The sequence below is a fragment of the Chenopodium quinoa genome, unplaced genomic scaffold, assembly GCF_001683475.1.
Source record: "Chenopodium quinoa cultivar QQ74 unplaced genomic scaffold, ASM168347v1, whole genome shotgun sequence".
In the NCBI taxonomy this organism is placed as follows: domain Eukaryota; kingdom Viridiplantae; phylum Streptophyta; class Magnoliopsida; order Caryophyllales; family Amaranthaceae; genus Chenopodium; species Chenopodium quinoa.
Genome location: NW_018745344.1, coordinates 95773 through 121822, shown reverse-complemented (window position 1 = coordinate 121822; position 26050 = coordinate 95773).

Below are 26050 nucleotides of genomic sequence, written 5' to 3'. Positions count from 1 at the left end.
ATCAGAGATACGAAGGGGACAGAGAATGTCGTCGCAGACCATCTCTCTCGCTCCTCCTTGATGAGGAGGATGAGGATAACCTCCCATTTGATGACTCTTTTTCCCGTTGAGCGTTTGTTTAGCTCTTTTACAGGTTGAATCTCCTTGGTATGCTGATTTAGCTAACTATCTTTCTACAGGTTACAATGCCTCACGGTTACTCCTATCAACAAAGGAAGAAATTCCTTTATGAGGCACACCGACACTTTTGGGAAGACCCTTTCTTGTACAAACTATGTGCCGATGCAGTGATCAGACGGTGCATTCCCGAAAGTGAGGTAAGCAATATAATTTCTCATTGCCATGACTTACCTTGTGGTGGACATGCAGGCCCTCGAAAACAACTGCAAAGATCCTACAATGCGGATTTTACTGGCCACTATGTTAAGGATGTGTACTCCTATGTCAAGGCCTGTGACCGTTGTCAACGAACGGGAAATATTTCCAAGAGGAACGAAATGCCACTCAACAACATACTCGAGTCGAGTTGTTTGATGTGTGGGGGATAGATTTCATGGGCCCTTTCTCTTCTCTAAGGGGAATCGATACATTTTGGTAGCCGTTGACTACTGTGTCAAAATGGGTTGAGGCCATTGCTACACCAAGCAATGATGCCCGTGTGGTAAGTAAATTCTTCAAGAAAAACATTTTCAATAGATTTGGTATCCCACGTGTGTTGATTAGTGACAGGGGAACACACTTCATGGAGAGCCGATTCGAAGCAATGTTGAAGAAATATGGAGTGCAGCACAAACTTGGAATTGGCTATCACCCCCCCAAACCAGTGGCCAAGTAGAGGTATAAATCGAGAGATAAAGTCCATCCTAGAGAAAACAGTTGCAAGAACGAGAAAGGATTGGGCTGACAAATTGATGATGCACTTTGGGCTTACCGAACAGCTTACAAAACTCCAATAGGTACAACCCCGTACAGACTTGTATACGGAAAAGCTTGTCACTTACCCGTCGAGCTAGAACATCGAGCATTTTGGGCCATCAAAAGCCTGAACTTTGACGCTAAGGCCGCGGGAGAGAAGAGGCTATTGCAGTTGAATGAGCTAGATGAGCTCCGCCTCGAAGCCTATGAGAGTTCAAAGCTTTATAAGGAGAAAACAAAAAGGTGGCACGACAAGGGCCTCATAAGAAGAGAATTCAAAGAAGGAGATCAAAGTCCTTCTATTCAATTCAAGGTTGAAACTATTTCCAGGGAAACTCAGGTCAAGATGGTCGGGCCTTTCACGGTCTACAAAGCATATCCTTATGGCACCATTGAATTATGGAACAACACCGGGGGCACCTTCAAAGTCAACGGACAAAGGGTGAAGCACTATCGAGCGGGAGATCCTATTGAAGAGAAGTCAGATATCACATTCTCTTCCCCGCCACAAACTCAATGAGGATGAATACGGTCAAGCTAATGACCTTCTAAACAAGCGCTTGCGGGAGGCAACCCGATTCTTTTTTCTATTTTCCTTAATATTTTATACTTTATCTTTCAGTTTATGTCTGTGTTATGCTGTTTTACAGAGAGTATCAAGCTAAGCACGAAGTGGGATGTCAAGAGAGCAGTCAAAGATCGAGTTATCGCGTTTTTGCTCTTCGCCCGGTCAGACCGGGCAAATTCCGCCCGATCGGGCGCGAGAAACAGAGAGCCAAAAAGAAGAGTATGAAGCTAAGCTTCTCTCCGCCCGATCAGACGGGCAAAGCCCGCCCGATCGGGCGCGAGTAGCAGAATCTGAAAAAAAAAAAAAAAAAAAAAAAAAAAAAAAAAAAAGGAATTGAAGTCCAGTCTCTTCGCCCGGTCAGACCGGGCAAAGAGCGCCCGATCGGGCGCGATGGAATCCTGCGGGTTTATATTAGGATTTCAGCATCTTCTTTCATTCCCATTCCTCAAACTCTCATACCCTCTACTCTTTCTCTCTCTAAAAATCCCCAATTCTAAAAACCCTAACTTCATCTCCCATCCAATTTCATCAAGATTCAACAATCAAATCCCTCAAATTCACCATACAAACCCAATTTTTTTTTGCAAAATATTTCTGCAACTCCGTCCCTCCTCTTTGTTCAACCTCAAGAAAACCCCAGGCTATCTCACCACTCACATAATTTCGAGCTTTTGAAGATGTCTCAAAGGAAAGAACGAGAAGCACACCCCAACAACAACCACAATTGGACTTGGAAAGTGTAACCGGGTACCCACACGTGGTTTTCGTTCCGGAATTCCCAAACCAAAAGCAGCGGTTCATCGAGCTCTCGCGCCGAAAGGTAATCCCTACCCGATTCTTTGACCGTTCATTGCTTTCTAAGCTAGGAATAGATTCGGAATGTAAGAATTTGTTTGCAAAATTAGGAATGTCTCAACTATTCAATATGAACTATAGAACTTATGAAGATTTAACTCTTGAATTTTTGAGCTCATTTGATATTGAAAAGGGTAGGAATGGTTTGGTGAAGTATGTTGTGTATAGGTTGCTGAATAGGTCTCATAGAATGTCCTTAGAAGGCTTTGCTAGGAAGTTTGGACTTCCTTGTACCGGCTTAACTGTGCAACCTAGTAGCTTCATTTCTGGGGAACTTTGGTTTGCTATGACTGGTGAAAACATTGAATCTTTCCAGCACGCCCTTTCACACAAAATCCACCAACCAGTCCTTAGGCTGTGGACTAGATTCACTGGGTGGACTATTTTTGGTAGAATCGAACCTAATAATGTTAGGTCGGACGAGATTTCGATCTTAGGTAGTTATTTAAGGCGTGGGGATGAGGATGGAGACTTTAAAATGAATATTGCACACTTGTTTGCCCTTCACCTTAAAAAGCAAGGCACCACTTATACGACAATTAAATCGAATGGTGAACGCTCTAACATTCCTATCGTCCTAGGAGGCCTTGTCACTCACCTAGCACTTCGGGAAGGCTTTGATGAAGCCAGCCGATGCCCAGTGCCTGGCCCCATTACCTTAGATCAGCATTATCTCACTACTGCGGGTTGGTTATCCATAGATTTTAATAGATTTAGTTGGATCATAGGGAGAACCAACAGGCTTTCTGTGCCTTTACCTTCCCCTGACCTAACTAAGATTATGCCTCACCAGCCCTCCTACCTTCTCCAGTTCCTAGTGATTCGTCTACCCCTGTACCAGCTGCCCCACTAGGACCTATTTTAGGAGAGAGTCTGCTGGACCCTCTACCTCCTCCCTTGCTCCGCCTCCTCCTAGCGATCACGAGGCCATTATGGCCGGTATTAGGGAGCTTAGGGTAGGTCAGCTGGACCTTTCTACCCGAGTCCAGACCATAGAGACTAACCTTCGGGAGCTTAACGCAGGCCAGCAGGATTTTCGCTTGTCTATGTATCCTGTTTATGACTACTTCTGCAGGCAAGGGTATATCCCGAGGGATGGTCCCCATCCTTCTTGGTATCACTTTCCCGGTGCGGGAGATATGGCAGGTGGCAGTGGCACAGCTGGTGTCGAGGATGATGGTGTTGATGATGATGATGTTGATGATGATGATGTTGATGATGATGATGTTGGTGGTGATGATGATGGCCCCTCCGCTTCCTTTTGAGGAGCCGTCGAGATTGCTATGCTCTCCTTAAGCTGCAATGAGGCCATTGCCGCGTTTAGCTTGGGGGAGTTACTTCGTACATGTTGGTATTCTCTCTCCTTATCTCTCTTATCTTTCTTGTTTTATTTTAGTGTAGTTATTTTAGTTGTTTTCTTCTTAAAAAAAAAAAAATACAAAAATACGATCCAATGAATAATAAATCATGCTTCCCTGTGCCCCATTCATGAAAATTGTTTTAATTCTTGGTATATGATGACGAGTATTGTGGATAGGTTAGCCATGATTTGATGTTTGATTGCTTGGATGTCTTACCATGAGTCAATTTTGCCCAACTACTTGTGAATATAGTGCTTGACTAGTTGATTTGGTTAGGAATGTGTGTTAGTTCCTGGTATGTCAATGAAGTTGAGTATTGGTTTATAACTTTGAGTAATGTTTGCATGACTCATTAATATGCACATTGAGGAGGACGAAGGCATTTGTTCCTCTAGGTGGCCTTCAGACGATATTAGATACATTTGTTCCCTTCTTGCTACCCATGTTGTTGCTTGTGCCCTTTTATTGTTTATTTTTGCCACATTACAAGCCTATTTAAGCCCATTGGTTACTAGTCCCAAGCTTAGCTTGGGGGAGCTAATAGTGAGTGAGGCGAGGGAGTTGTAGTGTGCATGTAATTTGCACAATTTTGGGTGGATTTGAGAAGTTTCTTATTTGTTCTTATTGTTGTGGATTGAAAAAAGAAAAAAAAAATTGAAAATTTATTGTGCAAAGAAAAAAAAAAAATTCCAATGTGAGAGAAAAGAAAAAGAAAGAGCAAAGGAAAAAAAATTGTTTCAATGTTCAAGTGTTCTAATTGAAGGCTGCTCAAGAAAAAAAAAGAGAGTTCAAAGTTTGTTTGTTTACTCAAGTTCTATAATTTTATATTTTGTATATATGAGTGAAATTTTAAGTGTTGGAAATTTTTAATATAATTGGGATGTTTGGTGAATTTTTGGTAGAGCTGAGTTGTGTTGGAGATGATTTGGTCATTAATTTGTTTTGACCTTGGTTTTATTTATTAGGATTTTGGCTCCCTTAAGCATAGCTTTACTCTTACATTTTCCCAAATATTTCCTACCTTTTACCCTAGCCTTACATTACAAGCTTTGAAGACCTTCTGACCTTTGTGCATAGAGTTGTGTGAATGTGAAATTAGTTGTTTTCCAATGCAAAGAATGATTTGATATATTTCGAGTCGACTGCTAGGTTGAGTGCTTGTTTTCTTAAAACACACGAGTGCGTGAGCTTGGGAGGGCATTGTTCACATTTAAAGGAGTTGGATGGAGAGCGACCGAGTATATCTTTTACTCGCCACATAAATGAGAGTTGAGTGTGTGAACACTAGTCTTGAATTCTATATGCTCTTGTGGTTTGCTCTATTTGACCATTGTCAGACAGGATGAGTAGTTAGATGGATTTGATTGGTTGACTTTGATGCATAACTGTCGAGTTTACCTTTAATCGTATTTATTGATTTGAGTTACTTTTGGGGTGAAGTATTGATTTATTTATTCATTGCTTTGCTTAGGGACAAGCAAAGGTTTAGCTTGGGGGAATTTGATATACGTGTTTTATACAATGGTTTTCCCCGGTTTGATTGCATGATTTTACATGGTTTTGAGCTCTACGGAGCTATTTCTTGCTAACAATCTCTTCTTTAGTGTATTCGATTGTTTTAGTAAGCTTTTCAGGAATATGAAGCGTTTCTAGGCAATTGGACGTGTTTTTAGTAGATTCGGAAGAGTTGATAGCCAAGAACTGCAATTTATGTGGAATGCCCGACCGGGCATGGCTTGCCCGGGCAGACCGGGCAATGAGGAGTTCACAGGAAGAAGCCCAATTCTGAACGGTGCAACGCGCGCCCGATCGGGCAGGCTTCGCCCGGTCAGACCGGGCGATGAAGAAATCAAGTTATGAGATGCAATTTTGGAAACGTGTTACGCGCGCCCGACCGGGCGAGGTTCGCCCGGTCAGACCGGGCAAAGAAGGAAAACTGTCGTATTTTACGCAGCCTTCCTCCGCCCGATCGGGCGAGGTCCGCCCGGTCAGACCGGGCAAAGCTCAAGAACGCGTATTTTCTTATTTTTCCGAAATATTATCTTTTGGGGGTATAAATACCCTTTTGTAATTAACTTTTAGACAGTTAGTTTTTCATTAGTTTTCTCCTTAAGCCCTAGAAAACTCTCAAGAACCCTAGTTTTATTTTCTTAAGCAATTTCAATCTTTAATCCTAGTTTTATTAATTGTTCCTCAAGAATTCAAGATCATCAATTGAAGTATTTGGTATTTCTTACTTTCCATCTCTTTTATTTATTTTATAGTTCTTTAATTATGTGTTCTCTATTAGATCTTGTTTTTGATTTAATTATGATTTGTGAGTAGTTTCCTTAATCCGGGATCTTGCTAAGCCCGATTATGATTGATGTATAAAGTAGATCTTTAAATTCCCCAATAATAATCCCAATTGACATGCTTAATTGATTGTGTTTATGCCAATACTAGATTAGGGATAATTAGTATTGTTATCATCCCTTTGTTCTTATTGCAACGGAAGTTGGGTATTAACGGGATTAGGTTATTTCAATTAAGGGTTTGAAGATCATCACGGAAGTAGATGATTGAATAATTAGGAATCTAGGCATGGTGTTTAATGTCCCTTATTCGCTTGATTCCACGGAAGTAGGCTTGATAGTTAATTTGGGAAGCCATTGATAACTCGGAAGAGACCTTTGGTATTATTATTAGGGATTGCTTTTCTTCTTGTCAATTGATTTATATATTGGGGGTAGATTTATTAGTTTATCAATCATAATCGTGGTGATGCTTGATCTTGGATGCTTTAGTTTATTGATTAATATTTCCTCTAGTTAATTGTGTTATTTAATAAATTAGTTGATTATTATCATCCATTATTGATTGGTCACGTGCTTAGTGATTAATTGAGTCTGATTAATTGAATGAACCATAGTCTCTTGGGATTCGATCCTTACTTGCCCTACTACACAGTTAGAAGGAATAGTTAGGTTATTTTTGTTAGGTACGCGATAAGCCTATCAGTAAGCTAATGATGTAGGGATCAAGCCCCCAAGTCTAGCTCTACATGAATAGGGATGAGCATAGGATATCTCTTGATATGATCATGGTTTAAGTGTGTGAATGTGAATATGAATGCATTTTTATTACGGCCGCACCTCGATGTGAGGTTGCCTACGTATCAGTTAGGAATCAGGCCGAACGTAGCTCTAGCCGAACCTCGCACAAGTGTGTATATATCTCAAAAAGGTCTTTTTAATGGTTGTAACGTGGTTAGGCTAAAGGTTATAGAAGAAGGGGATAAAGGCTCAAGACCCTAGATAAGCCCCCAAGGTGTGCAACCTTGCTTTTGAATCTTTATATTTTTATGCTTGAGTTTCTACTGTTTTTTAGCTCTCTTTTATCTTTTGCTTTAGCATCTATTTTATTTTTATAAGCGTGGGCAATCCCGATCATGCGGTCTATCACTCACTTGGCATTCATGTTTCTCAGGCACGGTACCGAGCACTCGATAAGAGACGCAATATGAGACGTGTTCTTATCAAAGACATTTTCATGTCAAAGACATTGGAACACTTGCCCTTTTGTACACTTTTATTTATTTTTTTTTCTATTTTTGCTATTTTAATCTTTTGAATTTGCTCAAGCTTTCTTTAGAATTGCAAAAGTTGCACACCATCCCATCCCAAGGATAGATAGATGTAGGTTGAAAAAAGAAAGGTCTATCGTTAGACAAGGCTCAAAGTGGTTTATGAAGAAAGGATTGCATATTTGAAAGGTTAAAGGAGATATGATGTGGCTACAAGGGTTGCCTTAAATCATTGGTATACCTTGTGTTTAATTCGACATTTTTTTTTTTTTATTTTTTTTTTTTTATTTTAATGCAATATAATGAAATGATCATATGCAAGAAAATAAATGCTCATTTTATTAAAAGAAAAGAAAGAAAATAATCTACAAAATTAATCTAAGGAGAATAAAAAAGGTGCCTATGCTAGACTTATTGGGGAAAGGGTAAATAAAAAAAAGAAAGAAATGGAAAAAAGAGGTCATGAGATCTTGTCGTTGAAGCTCGCTTCTTGTCTTGCGTTGTTTCCTTTATCATCACTTGCTCTTCTTGTTAATGGGAAGCTTGTTGTTATCAATCAAATGTTGGATAGCCTCCTTTAGCTTCCAACAGCTCTCAGTAGCATGACCCCTACCTTGATGGTATTTGCAGTGTTCGTCTGGATTCCAAATAGGCGATCTCTTCTTAAGTGGGGGATCTTGAATAGGCCCAATGGGAGTAATGAGTCCTTTGGCATGGAGTCGATCGAAAGCCTTATCGTAGCTAATTCCAATAGGGGTGAAATCCTTTCTCAGTTGCTTTCGATTACCCATGGCTAGGATCTCACTAAGGTCGAAAGTACCAACACTATTACTAGAGTAGGCGTTTTTCGGAAGAAGAAGGATAGTCGTTCTTCTTCCCGTTACAGCCACTGTTACTGTTGTTACTAATCTTGGCCTTCTTGTCGCGCGGAGGAACATGAAGGAGATTTGAATCAATGAAATCTTGAACACGATCCTTGAGGGCGAGACATACTTTGGTGGTGTGACAACGACCTCTATGGTATCGACAATAAGATTTTGGGTCCCAATTGGGAAAACGTTTTTCAGGTGGAGGGACTTGACTGGAACCAATGGGGTGAATGAGACCTTGATCGTGAAGACAGTCAAAAGCTTCATTGTAAGTCATTCCTATTGGTGTGTATTCTAAAATGGTCTGTTTTGCCTGTGGCTTAGGAGCATTGAGTTCTTCATTAAACCCTTGGCGAGAATTTTGTTCAATGGCCATCAACCGATTTGCTAATCCTTCTACCAATTTTAAGAGCATGACAATGACATCTTGCAGTTTTCGAATGTCCTCTTTTAGACTTGACGAGTCTTCCTTGGTATTATCTAAGAAAAGACTTTCATCCTCCTCAATTATGGCCACTTCATCGAGAGAGGTCATATAAGCTGTCTCAATCATGGGCTCTCCTACAGGTGTGATAAGAAGTGATGGATCAAAGGATGCTTGGTCATCTTCGATGGCTAGAATCTCAGAAGTTTCATTGTTATTGATCAGATCTTGAATAGCTTCTTTGAGTTTCCAACACTCTTCAGTGTCGTGACCCTTTCCTTGATGATATTTGCAGTGCTTATTAGGGTCCCACTTAGGTGGCCTGGCTTCTGGAACTGGATCTTTGATGGGCCCTATGGGCATGACTAGTCCTTTGTGATGTAGCTTCTCAAAAGCCGTTTCATAACTCATACCAAGTGGAGTGAACACTCTTTTTGATCTTTGGATTCGTGGTTTAGAGGCGTTCGTGGCATGTACTTCATTAATGGGAGAGGAAGAAGAAGGATGGTCGTTCTTCTTTCCTCTCGCACCATTATCTTTCAGAAGGTCATCTTCAATGTCAATGCCTATATTATAGACAGCTTTGAAAATATCTAAATTGTGTTGGTACTTTAAGTGCTTTGAATACTTCCCTTGGAGATTCTTGATAAACATCCTCACAGATTCTTTTTCGGTAGGAGCCTTGACCATATTAGCGGAATTTTCCCTCCATTTATTGAAGAAAGAAGTGAACCCTTCGTTTTCCTTTTGTTTTAACATCTAAAGTTGTCAATGGTCTGTTTCGTCTTGGATGTTGCACTTATATCTATCTATGAAAGTGTTTGTTATCGACTCCCAAGAAGAGGTTTTTTCTTTCTCGAGAGAAAAGAACCATTGTTGACAAACGGTTTCGAGAGATAGTGGGAACAGAGAGGGGAAAACCTTCTTATCGATACGCTTAATGCTCATTATAGTTTCTAAAGCTCTTAGATGGAAGTAAGGGTTATCTATTGCCTTGAATTTAGGGATTTCAGTGGCGTCAAACTTATGCGGAAGAAGTTCCTTGTCCAGTGAGACCCCTTGTGAACTCATGCCCTGAAATTTATAGTCACTAGATAGCTTGCTTAGACTCTCTTGCATGAGATCCATCTGTTGTTGCTTCACGGGATCATTGATCTTGAGTGTGAGTAGCTTCATTGTCTCAGTCACGGTAACTAATTGGTTCCTAAGCTCATTGACTTTTTCTTGACTTGCCATTATCCTTTTAGCCTTCCACTTTTGACGAATCGGTTTATCGAAAAGTGAAACTTGAATAAAGAGGTTGTCCTTGATTAATCGCCCTTCTCTCCTCGACCAAGTACTGTGGAAAAGGAATTTGGGGATATTTATTGTTAATTATTTGACTCAAACTTCATTCAACATGAAATGGATGGAGGAAGTGAAGAAAGATGATATATAATGTGAAAAAAGAATGATGGAGGTGGAGGGACATGAAGAATTAGGAATAGAATATACCCCCCAACTTAAAATGACGGAAACACCGACTTATGCATGAACCTAAGACATGGCCATGGTGACATGTGTACTCAAAGTGTGTGCTAAGACTAGTGAGTGTAGGTGGTATGTTAAGACTCGTGTCATGACCATGTGGCTAGACTATGTGACTAGACTCAAGCAAAGACTAAGTTAAGATTTCACGTATATGCATTAAACCGGATATACTGTGGTATTTTAGTCATAACTTTTGATTTGTGATTCTGATTTAGATGAAACCAACGCCAAATTAAAGATAAAACTCGGGTTTATAGATCCATAGGTTTTAAGACTCGTAGTTCATTCTAGAACTCCAGCTATGACCAAAATACGTTGACGCTTGTGCAGTATACGGGAATTAAAATCCGGGTTGACTTAAAGGAACTATGACTCGATTTTAGGTATATTTATTATCTCAAATTAATTAATTAATTAATTAAACAAAGTCCTTTAGTCATTAATTAGTTTATTTAGTCTTAACACAAGTCAAACAAACGGTTAGGAAAAATCACATAGAGTATGCACAACAAATAATGCACAATTAGTCAAGTAGGCACAATATTATGCAATGAGTTCGCAACCTAACCATGGCTCTAGTTCTCTAAAGTTCGGGATATGGTTTAGTCAAAGAGGGTCCATGGTTAATTGTCCGGATGCACCGCGCGGAATCCTAAGCGTGAAGGTTTGGCGCGAGTGGATGGGACACCGCGAGTTTTAGAAAAAACTCGCTTCCATGGTTTGGTGAATTCAACATCTCGGAGCGTTCAATCGGGTAGATGGAGCATGAATTCCCAGAGGGTTATGTCCATATGTAGAACACATATGGGTTTCAGAAAAGTGAGAAAAAATTCAATCAGGAAGTAGGATCGAGCAAACAATATGAAAAACCGGTTGAAATTAGAACGCATATTTCTGGCTCGGTATTGAGGGAAATTGGCGCCAACAAACAGAGACTGGCGCCAATACTGGCGTCTGGCGCTACGACTAAAATGCTGGCGCCAAGCTCTGGCCCCTGACGTTACTTCCCACATGCCTCAGCAGCTTTCTTTGCTCGATAAAATTTTACAGTTTCGCGCGGTGTTATTTCAGTCCTAGTTGTGAAAGATATTTCTCAAATTTCCTACGTGTAAAATCCTATGTTTTTAACTCATTACGAATGGTCTTTCCAATGAGAACTTTTTTATGCATATGACAATAATGTTAATCAAAATTACGCACATGAAATACTTAGAACTTTTCGAGTCTCATCCACTCATTCTAAATCATTGCCGAAACAAATTCAGGAATTAAAATAGAAATCGTCCCCAGTGGAGTCGCCAAAAACTGTAGGGAATAGATTTCAAGCATTAACCCCTAGCTTGAACCCCACTGTGATCATACAATAAAGTACGGTGGCGTCCAAAAGGGAAGAAGATAGAGCAAAAGAGTCGCCAACAAGTTTTTTTAGGAACTTGTAAACCGTTCACGAGGTGAAGGTTACACCCCTTAACGATCCAAGAGATCGTCAACTCCATAAGGTCTTGAACCAAATAAGGGTTCGGGGATGAAGGTACAAATCCAACCTAAAAGAGATTGAACCTGCCCTAATAATAGGCCTCTACTTTATTCTGATCGTATTCATGTGCGCTTTTCGACTAACATACAATCAATAGATTAACCCTAAACCTTTTTATCTATGTTGGTTGAATTTAATGCACAAATAAATCTATTTTTGGCGATCACTTGAATTATAATCAAATTAACCCTAAACAAGATTATTAATTATCTTATTAAGCGTGAATACAAGTATCAATTCCCTTTAAACATGCATAAAAGGTGTGATCAAGCAATAACAATAAATAAGCATCAAGCAACATAACAATAATCAATATCATGAATAATAAAATTATAATCATAATAATAATAATCATCATCAAAATAACAATAATAATAATATTTATAATCATCATAAATTATAACAATTATAATCGTAATTATGTTCATGTTAATAATAAAGCATAATAAAAATAGCAAGATCCTAGGCATGATACTAACAAGATTAATAACAAACCCTAGCATGTCACTAAGCAATAAAAATCAAATCTTTAGCCCTAACATGATACTAACAATCATAAATATTAGGAAGAACATAGGAAGCATCGCAGGAATCATATTAAGCATATTTGATATTATAATTACCCTAGACATGATAATAGGAACATCATAATAATATAAACATGATTTCAACATCATAACATCAATAAAAACCGTTAAAGCACTTACTTTGATGCCTCGTACCTCTTTCTAATAACAAAATACACACGTTAGTAACTTCAAGGAAAATAATAGTTAAACAATTTAATTAAATAATTGAAATAGAGATTTTGGGACCAAGTCCTCAGAAATTAAACCTTTCACGTCTAGGGCGAAAGCAAATTCGAATATGGCTAGGTGTTACTAGATCTTGTGAATACGGAATTTTGTATTTGAAAACAAAGTTTAGAAAAAGAAAGAGAAGGAGAGATGATGGTGAATGATTAGAGAGAATTAGAGAATTAATGATTGCGAATGAAAACTGATTGTAGGTGAGAATTCGTGAGAATTGGTGAATGAAAACGGAGTTTTTAATACATTATTTATAGAGAAAATCAGCCAAAAAGATAAAATTAACAAAACAGAGTTTGGCGCACGCAAAACGAGATCGGCGCCAGACATTGGCCATTGGCGCCAAGCGCCAACGTCAGCGCCAGGCGCCAATGCTGGCGCCAGGCGCTAATGCTGGCGCCAGGCGCCAATCTTGTTTTTGATGCGTTTTCTTAAATCAGATAAATTTTGCCATAGAAGAGGATAAAATCGTATCTTTCCTCAAAAAATGCTCTTTGATTTTAATTAAAACTCTGAAAAGTCAATAAAAGTCAATTTATCAATGCTAATTGAATTAGGAATGAAAAGAACCTTCTAGAAGATTCTAGAAGACTAAAACCATTCCTAATTGCATTAGGAATGATAAATCATATTAGGCCCTCCTCTAGATCATTGGGCCGCATATAAAGCTCAAACCGGGCCCAGTTTAGTAAATTGGCCATAACTTCCTCAATATTCATCGGAATTGGGCTTATAATATATCGTTGGATAGCCCTTGTCAAGCCTTATCCAAATACATTATTACTGGACCCATATCATGGACCAACCAAACTGGATTAGCTGTTCTCTTTAAAATAAGTTTTCAAAAACAAAGAGAAAGAAAAGAATTAAAAACTATCCGCAACACTAGACTTTTCACACTTTCGCTTCATTCGATTATGATTCGACGTGAAAGGTACTCATCACCGGGTTTGGTTATTGGGGAGACACAATTGGGTGTCTACAGTACTCATAGACAACGAGTTACACAAAAGGGTACCTAAGGGTCGAGCTCTCTTATGTGTAGGAAAAAAGGATGCTCAAAGAGCAATGAGGATAGTCCACGAGGGAATTTGTGGAACTCACGTAAATGGCAAAATGCTAGTCCAAAAGATAATGCGAGAACGATACTATTGGACTACAATGAATAGGGATTACCATCAATACGTAAAAAGATGCCCTAAGTGCCAAATCTACACCAATTTACAACATATTCCTCCATCTCTACTCTACACCTACACTTCGCCATGGCCATTCTATACATGGGGAATCGACATCATTGGCAAAATCACTCCTCCGGGAACAGGAGGTCACAAATACATTTTAGTGGCAATTGATTACTTCACAAAGTGGGTCGAAGCACAACCATACGCTAAACTCACTGCAAAACATGTAGCACTCTTTATCGAAAGAAATATTATTTGTCGATATGGAGTCCCACATGAAATGATAAGTGACAATGGAACTCACTTTCAAGCCGAGTGCGAAGAATTGCTACAAAAATATGGTATTCAACATCATCATTCTTCTCCTTATAGACCTCAGGAAAATGGAGCTGTCGAAGCGGCCAATAAAAATTTAAAGCCTATCATCGAGAAAATGGCAGAAAATTACAAGGATTGGCCTGAAAAACTTCACTTTGCATTGTGGGGTTATCACAAGTCAATTTGCACATCAACAGGAAATACGCCATTTTCCTTGGTTTATGGAATGGATGTCGTACAACCTGTAGAGCTAGAGATTCCATATCTACGCATTGCATTAGAAAGCAAACTCGATGAAGTTGAATGGACTAGGGCGACATATGAGGAGCTAATTCTACTTGATGAAAAACGACTAGAAGCTCTACATCATACTCAATGCTATCAAACTCGTATGGCTAGACATTTCAATAAGAAGGTCAAGACAAGAAACATCAAAGTAGGAGATTTGGTGTTAAAAGCATTAAGGAAAAATGTTTTAGATCCAAGGGGAAAATTCAGACCTAATTGGTCTGGACCCTATATTGTCAAAACAATCCTGTCAGGAGGTGCAGCAAAATTAACTGATATGGATGGCAATGAGTTCTCGAACATGACAATCTTGACCAACTTAAAAAATACTACCCATAATCACTTGAGTAGGACACTCAAGAGAGCTACGTTTGGCCTGATTTCATGAGAAAGGATACGTAGGCAACCTTTTTCGGGTGCGGCCACTTCATTTTTTTCAAACCTCGCATCCTAGACTTAGTAAAAAATTCAACAGAAGATCGACGAGACATCGGCGTCACAGAAAAAAATCTGGCGCCAGCCGATGAACCTTAGCGCCAGACGACAACCTATGTCGCTTGACGCCGGACTGCCGCAGCTGGCTCAGTCATAAAATCGCGGCGCCAATTTTTTGTAAAGTATCTTGGAATATTTCGGTATTTTTCAAAAAAATTTTGACTTCCGTACTCGAAAAAATTTCTGGAAATTAAATTTTCGGTTTTCATTGCTTTAATAAATTAAATTTAAAGGAGATAATTTAATTTTTTTTAAAAAAAGCTGGAATTTCATTAATAAAATAAACTAACAATTACATTATTGATGGAATTTAAAGAAAGCTTAAATTAATTAACTTTGAATTTAAAACTAAGTCTAATAATTAAAAGTTAAGCAATGCTCTAATCTTTTTTCTCTTTCTTTGCTCTCTTCCAATTTTTATCTGCATCCTCTTCCTCATCCATAACTTTAGCTAGTAGGCATCCGTTAGAGGACCTACATTCAATTTTGGAGTAAATAGTCTCCCCCTTAGCTAGGACCCCATGTTTCTTCTCTGCCCAAGCCTTTTTCTCTGTAGTGTCAGCTTTTCTCTTTCCTTTATCCTTCGTAGAGCTTTTCTTCTTAGGCATTGTAGGAGTTTTGAACTCAACTCTTTCACCCAAGCGTTCCTTAACGGGAATTACTTTGTCACCTAGATGACTCTTCACATCAGTTTTACTCTGATTTTTCTTCATGTCCTTTGAAGGTTTCTTCAGAAGCCACTTCTTCACATCATTGGGCAAGGAAGGAGGAACCTTTTGGGAAATCACTTCCCATAAAGGTCTAGCGCTCCAATAAGCATCAAATTTGTCTACTTCTTGAGAGACAGGAAATTCATAGGGACAACGATGATCCCCGGAAGGAATTGTTTGAAGTAGGCCGTACTGTCTTTTTACCCTGCAGGGATAATAAAAAGTCATCCGGGACATGCTTGGAAGACGACAGAAAGGTTGCTTGTTGAGACCAACCATCTTTTCTATTTTCAACCCAGGGATGACCCACTTGATGGCAAAATTGCAAGATCCGAAGACCTTATTCCATTCATGGCGCCCCATCTTAGAGAAGCGTTTCTTCCTTTTCACAAAGCAGTTTGGAGTGTAATTTTCAATATTGTCTGGAGGACTAATTAATTCTAATCTTTCCATTAGCCACATCTGTAAAAAAAATTCAATGCAAATGAATTAATATTACTATACAAAAATATGTTTTTGATTTCTGTAATTAAAAATATTATTTTTCTACCTGTAATAAAATTGGAGAGCCCCGAAAAGGTTCTTTTGGATTCTTCTTTAATTCATCAAGACTAAGAATAGTCTCTTCAACAATTAAAGGCATTGGATTTCTCCCAGATTCAATCTGTTCTAAAACAGTTGATATAATTGCTTGACCCTCATTAGTTTTAACACTAGTGAGAAGATATTGATTAAGCATGCAAAAAAGAAAAGCCCTTCTTCTATAAACATGAAAAGACTCAGAATAAGGTCTATCAAAATAATGGCGAGCAAATTCTTTCAAATTAACTATGCTACCATCTACTATTTTTGTTAGATCTTTGTCTTTTAAATTGAAGAAGCGTTCAAAATCCATATAATAATATTCTTTTATTCAAGGGATTACTACAAGATCTAATGCAGGGAAGCCTAAAATAGCACCGAATTCTTCCGGCAAAGGGCTAATTTCATCATACCCTAACCTAAAACAATGAGTATCCACATCCCAATATTCTAGGGCGGTATGAATAAAGTCTAAATCAAGATCTACCTCTTTGACACCATAAATACCCCCCATATGAAAAACATCTAACTCTTTTCTCTCCTTGGCAGTTAGAGACCGACACCATCCATGAGTGAAGTTGGGAAAACTCTTAGAGACTAGAGACATGATTATTTTTTTTTTCAAAAGCTAAGAATATATTTAATCTGCTGAAATTGTGAAGAAAATCGGCTGGGCAGGGGGCTATTTATGCACAAAATCGGCACAGTTTTAATCCTGAAAGGATTCGGAGTCAGCGCTCATCAGCGCCAGACGCCAGAGCCTAGCGCCTGATGCCAGAGCCTGGCGCCAAACGCTAAGGTTAGCGCCTGGCGTTAACCCAAAACGCGTGGCGCTAGGTGGCGCTGATGTATATTATCATATGAGCTTTCCAAAACCGCGTTTTTTGGCCTGATTCGAGTCTGACCTATGACTTTACGGTCTTTTATTCTTTTTTATACCTTTTTTCTAAATTATTTTTTCCTTCTTAATTAATATATCCATTATATTAATTATATTATTCTTTGGTTCTATTTAAACTTAACTTTTAAGTTTTTATAAATCCAATATTTTTTACTTTTATATTTTTATTTTTTCTTTTTGGGGGAGAAAGTCGGATACCCTCCATTAATAATAAAAATGACAGAATTTTTGCGCAAAATTAATTTTCACAATGTTTTGCACACACAAACATGCACATAAAAATTAAAAAATGAAAAAATGATAAATAATAAATAAATACTGAATAAACTCATAAGTAATATGTATATACAAGCATGTCTAAATTATGAGTCTAAATAAAGGCAAAGTTCTATACAAAGTCAAAATAAACAAAAATAAAGCACAGGAATAAACTATGGCGCCGGGGGACGTACACCCATCATCTCATAAAACTGCACCGTATGAGGAGTAACCTCTCCACTAGCTCCATCTCTAGCTCCAGCTCCAGCTCCAGCTCCGGTCTCCTCGGGAGGCGGAAAACTCAGCACAGGACCTGTCCACCCAAGATCAACTCGAGGCTGAGGCTGCGGAGGCTGCTGCGATGATGAGCCGACCTCGTACATCCCACCGCCTCTAAGAGCCGAGGTAGCCTCTCCCTGGCCTACCGGCGCAGCATGTGCACCCTCAGATGAAGAGCCTGAGCCCTCTACCGCCTTGGTGCGGGTAGCCTCAGAACGACCACCCCGACCGCTAGAACCAATACGGTGACGTCTCGAGCTAAACCTCGCCGGCTCTCTCCGCACCTTAGGTCTCGTACGGGTACGAGAAGGAATGGGCTGACCTTGCAAAATAAACAAAAATTAGAAACAAGAAAAATAGAAGTAGTAATGCAAAATAAGAAGGGAAACTACCTCCTGTACGGCGTCGTCGCGACGACATGTAGCCACATTCCTCATTCGAACGAGCTGGCTCCGGAAGGCATCTATGCACCGTGCCATCACCGTGACCACCTCGCGCGAGAACTGTCAAAGAAGTAAAGTCAGTAATGATGCATAACATATATCGACAAAAGTCGCAAATAAATAAGCTTTACCCGAGTCTGGTGACGAGGGATCGACCGCTCCACGAAGTTCTCACCCTCGGGAGCCGGAGGAATCATCTCCTCAATCGGCCCGTATGTCCCTTGATAGTGGATGGACATACGCGGTGGCACGAACTCAGTAGGACCAGCCTGATAGAAGCAAATCAAAGTCAATAAAGCATTACTTGGGGGCTACTTAACGAAAGGTAAAAGCTGAAAATCATACCGCCACCTCCTCAGCCAGTACAGGGACTGGAGCTAACAACAGCAGTAGCTCCTCCTCATAGAACCGCCCAGGGATCGTATAAGATCGCCAAGGGGTACCAGCTCTCTTTGACATGCTCACCAACCTCGCGGCATTGAACATGTGACGCGGTGGAGGAGCAAGAATGACAAAAGTGTCCGAGGAATGCTGAATAGCAACCCTCTCTCCAAGGTATGCAATTGCTCCATATGTCCCCAAGAAATAGCGACGCTCAGCAGTATACTGCGCAGCTAGCCCAAGGACAACCAAGCCGACCCACGGCCGGTACAGCACGTCAGGCTCCTGCAAAGAATGGCTATCAGATAAAGGCCCATCAAAGGTAATGCAAAGTGTTCAAATATGTAAAGAACCATACCGAGATGATCAAATCTCAGACGTAAGAAATAGACATCCCAGCATGGCGGCTTCCCCTGGAAGCACTCACTGGAAATCTGCGCGACGACGGTCTCGCCGGCGCAATCGAGGGAAAGCACTCGTAGAACCATATCTACAAAAGGCAAAAATTATCAGTGAGTGCTAATAAAAGCTTAGAGCTAAACTTTAAAGGGACATAAAGTATACCTCTATGACCCTCCAAAAGCTGGATAAAGCGATGTTCCCCGTGAAGGACCGGTGTCGACGCAAGTCTCGTAACGCTCGGATGAAGTCAGCATAGGCCAAGCTGGCCCAGTCATAAGTCCCGATCAAGTGCAGATCACCGACTGCAGGAAGGTAGTAAAGCAGCACTCTACTACCCTTATCAGGGGGAATGTCCCTGACAGCAAGATAAGTACAAAGATGCGCACCCGCTGCTCTCGAGTGGTCGCATCATCATCAAAAGCTGCTGCTAGAGTCGAACGGCGAATCCCCTTCGCACTAAACTGGGTCGACTCTACCTCAACACGAGCCCGAACAGCAATCGGACCCAAGAGCTCCTCGACCTTGGGAGAAAAGAGGCTGATCTCGTTGTCAAACGGCAGCGCAACAGAGCTAAACTCCAGTCCTGTAATGAGACTGAAGTCGATTGGGGTGACCATCATCTCACCCTAAGGAAAGTGTAAAGTGTTAGTGGTGTCCCAAAAGAACTCCACTAGAGAACGAACCACGTGGTGACCCCCGCTAGAGGCAATCATAGCCTCTAAGGTCTCAAAAAGCGCAGCCAGTCCGCAAGACTCCCAGAGAAGTCTCGCCTCTCCGTCATTGTCGATGTACATCTTGTACAGGTCGCCCAAGGTGTCGCAACCTGAACTATGGAAGCGCGTCCTACCAATTGTGATACCCCGTCGCACCCTCTCAGAAATATGGTTGACGGGAGAGAAGTACAGAGTCCGCTCATCCCACTCAGGGAGAGGGCCGAGAGAAGTGGACGGATCGGCATCGTCCTCCACGAGCCCATGCCCCCGACGGACGTCTCGGGACCGTGAACCCGAACCTCGCTGTCTAAACATGATACATTGTGCAGAATTATCTTAATTTAAGCTTCTATAGTATCTAAGGTTCACCTAGCCGCATGATACTATGTTCGCAAAAAATAGAGTACGTAGTACTAAAATAGAGCACAAATTCAAATTGAGCATATACGACATATTTCAAGCATTCAAACAATTTCTTGCAATACTATAGTAATTCTTGTGACAAATTGGACAAGAATTGCTAGTAAAAAAATCAAGAACAAGCTACATTGTCTTCCCGACCTTAAGAGGTCCAACAATGGTGATTCGTTTGTTTCTTCACAAAATTGAGTCAAACAAGTCTCAAAATTACTCCCAAAGAAATATATAAACATAATCAATAAATTTCATGGCATAAAATTTGACAAACAAAGTGAATTAAGCAATTTAAGTTTTGAATTTTCAAGAAATTCGTGAACAAACATGTGCGAAATTCATTAAAACCAAGGTGAGTTTGAAGAAAGCTTACATAGATCGGAAAATTGGATGGAATAAGCTTTGATTTGCAACAAATTTGAGCGAATTCGATTGAGAAACGAGCAAGAATGAGCAAATTGAAGTTCTGAGTGATTCTCGAGCAAAAAATGAGCAGTAGCAGCGGAAATGAAGAAGAGAAGGGTATTTATGGAAAACCCAACTCTAGCGCCAAGTGACAGGCCTAGGCGACAGTCGATAAGGTTTAGCGCATGGCGCTAGTGCCAACATCTGGCGCTAAAGCCAAATATGCGGCGCTAGCGTTATATCAGCGGCGACAGACTGTCCAGCCACTCAGTACGGTTGTTCTGACCTCTTGCAATATATTTTTGGTTCCTTGGTACGCCAGTTAGCCCCTCTAAGAAATTTGACATGATTTTAGTAATCGGCTCGATTATAATTAAGTGATCGACCAGATGAATGATCGTCTCACTTAGTTTAAAGCGTCTAAGCATTCGCTCATCGCAAAGCACCGACATAATGGTTCATATAGAAAAAGCACCGACATAATGGTTCATAATGGTTCACAATTCAGAAGGCACCGACATACAGGTTCAAAAGCAGCAGAAGCGCCGACGTATAGGCATAGCGGAAGCAAAGTTCAAGCGAGCTTTTCAAGATCAACAAGCGTAGGTCTTCGGTAATTTTCCTTGGAAAATTATTGCAAAAGATGAGGATAGCTTCAAGCGAGGATATCTTCGGCAGCGTTCCCTAGTTTGCGAAGAGTTGTCACAAACAACTGGAGGTGATTTCAAGCGAAGTTGTCTTCGATCATGTTCCCTTGCTTGCGGAAGATGGTCACAAAGTTTTAGAAGGTGGTTTCAAGCGAATCAATCTTCGATGGATTTCTCTAGCTTGCAGAAGTCTATCTTGATGGAATTGGAGGCAGTTACAAGTGTAGCAATCTTTAGGTGGCATTCTCTAGCTTGCAGGAGGTCGTCAAAAATATAGAAATACAGAAATGCGGCAGTGTAGGAAATATTTCAAGCGTTAATCCCCTAGCTTCAACCCCACTGTGATCATACACTAAAGTACGGTAGCGTCCAAAGGGAAAGAAGATAGAGCAAAAGAGTCGCCAACAAGTTTTTGTAGGAACTTGTAAACCGTTCACGAGGTGAAGGTTACACTCTTAACGATCCAAGAGATCGTCAACTCCATAAGGTCTTGAACCAAATAGGGTTCGGGGATGAAGGTACAAATCCAACCTAAAAGAGATTGAACCTGCCCTAATAATAGGCCTCTACTTTATTCAAATCGTATTCATGTGCGCTTTCTGACTAACATGCAATCAATAGGATTAACCCTAAACCTGTTTATCTATGTTGGTTGAATATTAATGCACAAATAAACTATCATTGGCGATCACTTAAATTATAATCAAATTAACCCTAACAAGATTATTAATTATCTTATTAAGCGTGATTACAAGTACCATTTCCTTTAAACATGCATAAAAGGTGTGATCAAGCAATAACAATAATAAATATCAAGCAACATAATAATAATCATAAATTAATTATAATCATAAGATTAATAATAATAATAATAATCATAATAATAATAATAATAATAATAATAATAATAATAATAATAATAATAATAATCATGTTAAAGCATAATATTAATAGCAAGATCCTAGGAATGATACTAACACGATTAATAACAAACCCTAGCATGTCACTAAGCAATAAAAAATCAAAGATTCAACCCTAACATGATACTAACATGAATAATAGGAAGAAAATAAAAGGCATCATAACAATCATATTTAGAATTAAAGTTACCCTACACATGATACTAGGAATATCATAATTACAACCTAAGCATGAACTCTACATAACAACATCAATTAAAAAATTAAAGCACTTACTTGGATGCCTCGTACCTCTTTCTTATAACAAAATACACACTTCAAGGAAAATAATAAACAAACAATTAAATTAAATAATAATTGAAAGAGAGATTTGGGACCAAACCCTAAGAAATTAAAACCTTTCACGTCTAGGGCGAAGGAAAATTCGAATATGGCTACGTATTTCTAAATCTAATGTGTGCGGAATTTTTATATTTGTGAAAAAGCTAGTTTAGAAAAGAGAGAGAGAGAGAGTAAACAAGAAAATCTTGATGAGAGTTGGTGCCTCAAAATGGAGTTTTTAGGAGACTATTTATAGAAAAAATCAGCAAAAAAGATAAAACATCAAAAACAGAGTTCTGACGCAAAAAGCCATATTAGCGCCAAACGCTGACCTTAGCGCCTGACGCTAAGGCTAGCGCCAGGCGCCAAGCGTAGCGTCAGTCGCTACAACTGGTGTTTGGCACTGACTCAGAAATTCATGCGTTTTCTTAAAATGAGATAGAAATTGCCGTACAGGAGGATAAAATCGTATTTTCCTCAAAAACGTTCTTTGATTCTGATTAAAACTCTAAAAAGTCAACAAAAAGTCAATTTATCAATCCTAATTAAATTAGGAATGAAAAGAACCTTCTAGAAGAATCTAGAAGACTAAAACCATTCCTAATTGCATTAGGAATGATAAATCATATTAGGCCCTCCTCTAGATCATTGGGCCGCATATAAGGCTCAAACCTAGGCCCAGTTCAGTAAATTGGCCATGACTTCCTCAATATTCATCGGAATTGGGCTTATAATATATCGTTGGAAATATCTTTTCAAGCCCCATCCAACTACACTATTAATGGACCCATATCATGGGCCAACCAAACTGGATTGGCTGTTTTCTTAAAATAGGTTTTCAAAAACAGAGAGAAGAGAAAAGAAATTAAAACTATCCGCAACACTAAACTTTCCACACTTTCACTTCATTCGATTATGATTCGACGTGAAAGGTACTCATCACTGGGTTTGGTTTTGGGGAGACACAAATGGGTGTCTACAGGTAGCAAATTGGATACCTTCAGAGACGTGTCCTCAACGGTGCAAGATACGCGTTTCTTAACTCTTTTATCTGTTTAACTAACGCTAGTTTGCAGGTATCGGCGTTACAAGAATGGTTTAGGATCGCAGAACGTTCTGAATCATTCTCCTTCCCTATCGATAGTTTGACTTTTGTTTTCGAAACTTGCGTTTCTCCAAACTCAGTCAAAGTGGGGGCTTCTGTAGACATCCATTTGTGTCTCCCCAAAACCAAACCTGGTGATGAGTACTTTTCACGTCAAATCATAATCGAATGAAGTTAAAGTGTGGAAAGTCTAGTATTGCGGATAGTTTTAATTTCTTTTCTTTATTTTCTCTCTGTTTTTGAAAACCTATTTTAAGAAAACAACCAATCCAGTTTAGTTTGGTTCATGGAAAGGGTCCAATAATGGTGTAGTTGGATGGGGTTTGAAAAGAGCTTTCCAACAATATATTATAAGCCCAATTCCGATGAATAATGAGGAAGTTATGGCAAAATTACTAAACTGAGCCCGGTTTGAGCCTTATATGCGGCCCAATGATCCAGAGGAGGGCCTAATATGGATTTATCATTCCTAATGCAATTAGGAATGATTTTAGTCTTCTAGATTCTTCTAGAAGGTTCTTTTCATACCTAATTCAATTAGCATTGATAAATTGACTTTTGTTGACTTTTACAGAGTTTTAATTAGAATAAAAGAGTGTTTTTAAGGAAAATACGATTTTGCCCTCTATACGGTCAAATTTTATCTGAATTTGGAAAACGCGTGAAAAATTTGATTAGCACCTAACGCCAGTCATTAGCACCTGGCGCTAAGCCTGGCGCCTGGCGTTATCGTTAGCGCCTGGCGCCAATGGTCAGCGCTTGGTGCTAACTTCGTTTTTTCATGTCGAAACTCTGATTTGTTTTTTTTTTTTATCTTTTTGGCTGATTTTCTCTATAATAGCCTCCTAAAAACTCCGTTTTCAATCAGCTACAATCATCAATTCTCAAGAATTCTCTAATTCTCTTCTCCCTCGAAGCTAAAGCTCTCTTTCTCTTTCTTTTCTAAACCAACCTTTATACAAAATTCCGCATTCACAAGATCAATAAACACCTAGCATTATTCGAAGTTGCCTTCGCCCTAGACGTGAAAGGTTTTAATTTCTGAGGGTTTGGTCCCAAATTTCTCTTTCAATTATTTAATTTAATTCTTATGATTATTATTTTCCTTGAAGTTACTAACGCGTGTATTTTGTTATTAGAAAGAGGTACGAGGCATCCAAGTAAGTGCTTTAATGGTTTTATTGATATTTATAATGTAGAAATCATGCTTAGGTTGTTATTATGATCCCTAGTGTCATGTTAGGGTAGTTTGATCTTCATAGTATCATGTTTAGGGTAACAACTAAAAAATGTTAATATCAAGTATGATTAAAAGTATGATGCCTTTTATATTCTTCCTAATATTTATGATTGTTAGTATCATGTTAGGGCTAAAGCTTTGATTTTTATTTCTTAGTGACATGCTAGAGTTTTTTATTAATCTTGTTAGTATCATGCCTATGATCTTTCTATTATTATTATGCTTTAACATGAACATGATTGCTTCTATGATTTATAATTATTTTGATGATGATTATTTTATTATTATTATTATTATAATTGTTATTATTTTTATTATGATGATTTATTATGTTGCTTGATGATATATATTATTGTTATTGCTTGATCACACCTTTTATGCATGTTTAAAGGGAATTGGTACTTGTAATCACGCTTAATAAGATAATTAATAATCTTGTTTAGGGTTAATATTATTATAATTCAAATGATCGTCAATAATAGTTTATTTGTGCATTAATATTCAACTAACATAGATAAATAGGTTTAGGGTTAAACTTATTGATTGCATGTTAGTCAGAAAGCGCACATGAATACAATCAGAATAAAGTAGAGGCCTATTATTAGGGCAGGTTCAATCTCTTTTAGGTTGGATTTGTACCTTCATCCCCGAACTACCAATCATGGTTCCAGACCTATTGGAGTAGACATCTCCTGGATCGTTAAGGGGTGTAACCTTCACCTCGTGAATGGTTTACAAGTCCAAAAGATTTAACGACAAGGTTATTATTGGACTACTATGAGGAGAGATTTGTCACTAATATGTCAAGAAATGTATGAAGTGTCAAGTGTACGCAAATTTGCATCACATTCCACCTTCGCTTCTCTATACATATACTTCTCCATGGCCTTTCTCTACTTGGTGTATCGACATCATTGGAAAGATAACTCCACCAGGACAAGGGGGGCATGAATTCATCCTTGTAGCAATCGACTATTTCACCAAATGGGTCGAAGCTGCCTCATATGCTAAGCTAACAGCAAAACATGTAGCTCAATTCATTGAGAAAAATATCATATGCCACTATGGGGTACCTCATGAGATGATCAATGATAATGGGACGCATTTCCAAGCCGAGTACACAGAACTATTAAAGAAATATCATATCAAGCATCACAGATCATCACCCTACAGGCCACAAACCAATGGTGCGGTCGAATCGACCAATAAGAATGTGAAAACTATCATCGAAAAGATGACGGAAAATTACAAAGATTGGCCAAGTAAGCTACATTTCTCCCTTTAAGGTTATCGAAACTCTGTTCGTACATCAATGGGGGCTACCCTTTTCTCTTTGGTCTATGGAGTTGAAGTTGTACAACCAATAGAGATCGAAATCCCTTCTCTCCGAATCGCGTTGGAAAACCAACTAGATGAAGTTGACTGGATTAGAGCAAGATATGATGAACTAGTCTTACTTGACGAAAAACACTTGGCAGCTTTGCATCATGTCCAAACCTACCAAAAGCGTATGGCACGACATTTCAATAAAAAAAGTCAAGACTAGGAACATCAAGGAAGGTGATTTGGTGCTTAAGGCACTTCGCAAAAATGTGTTGAATCCAAGAGGAA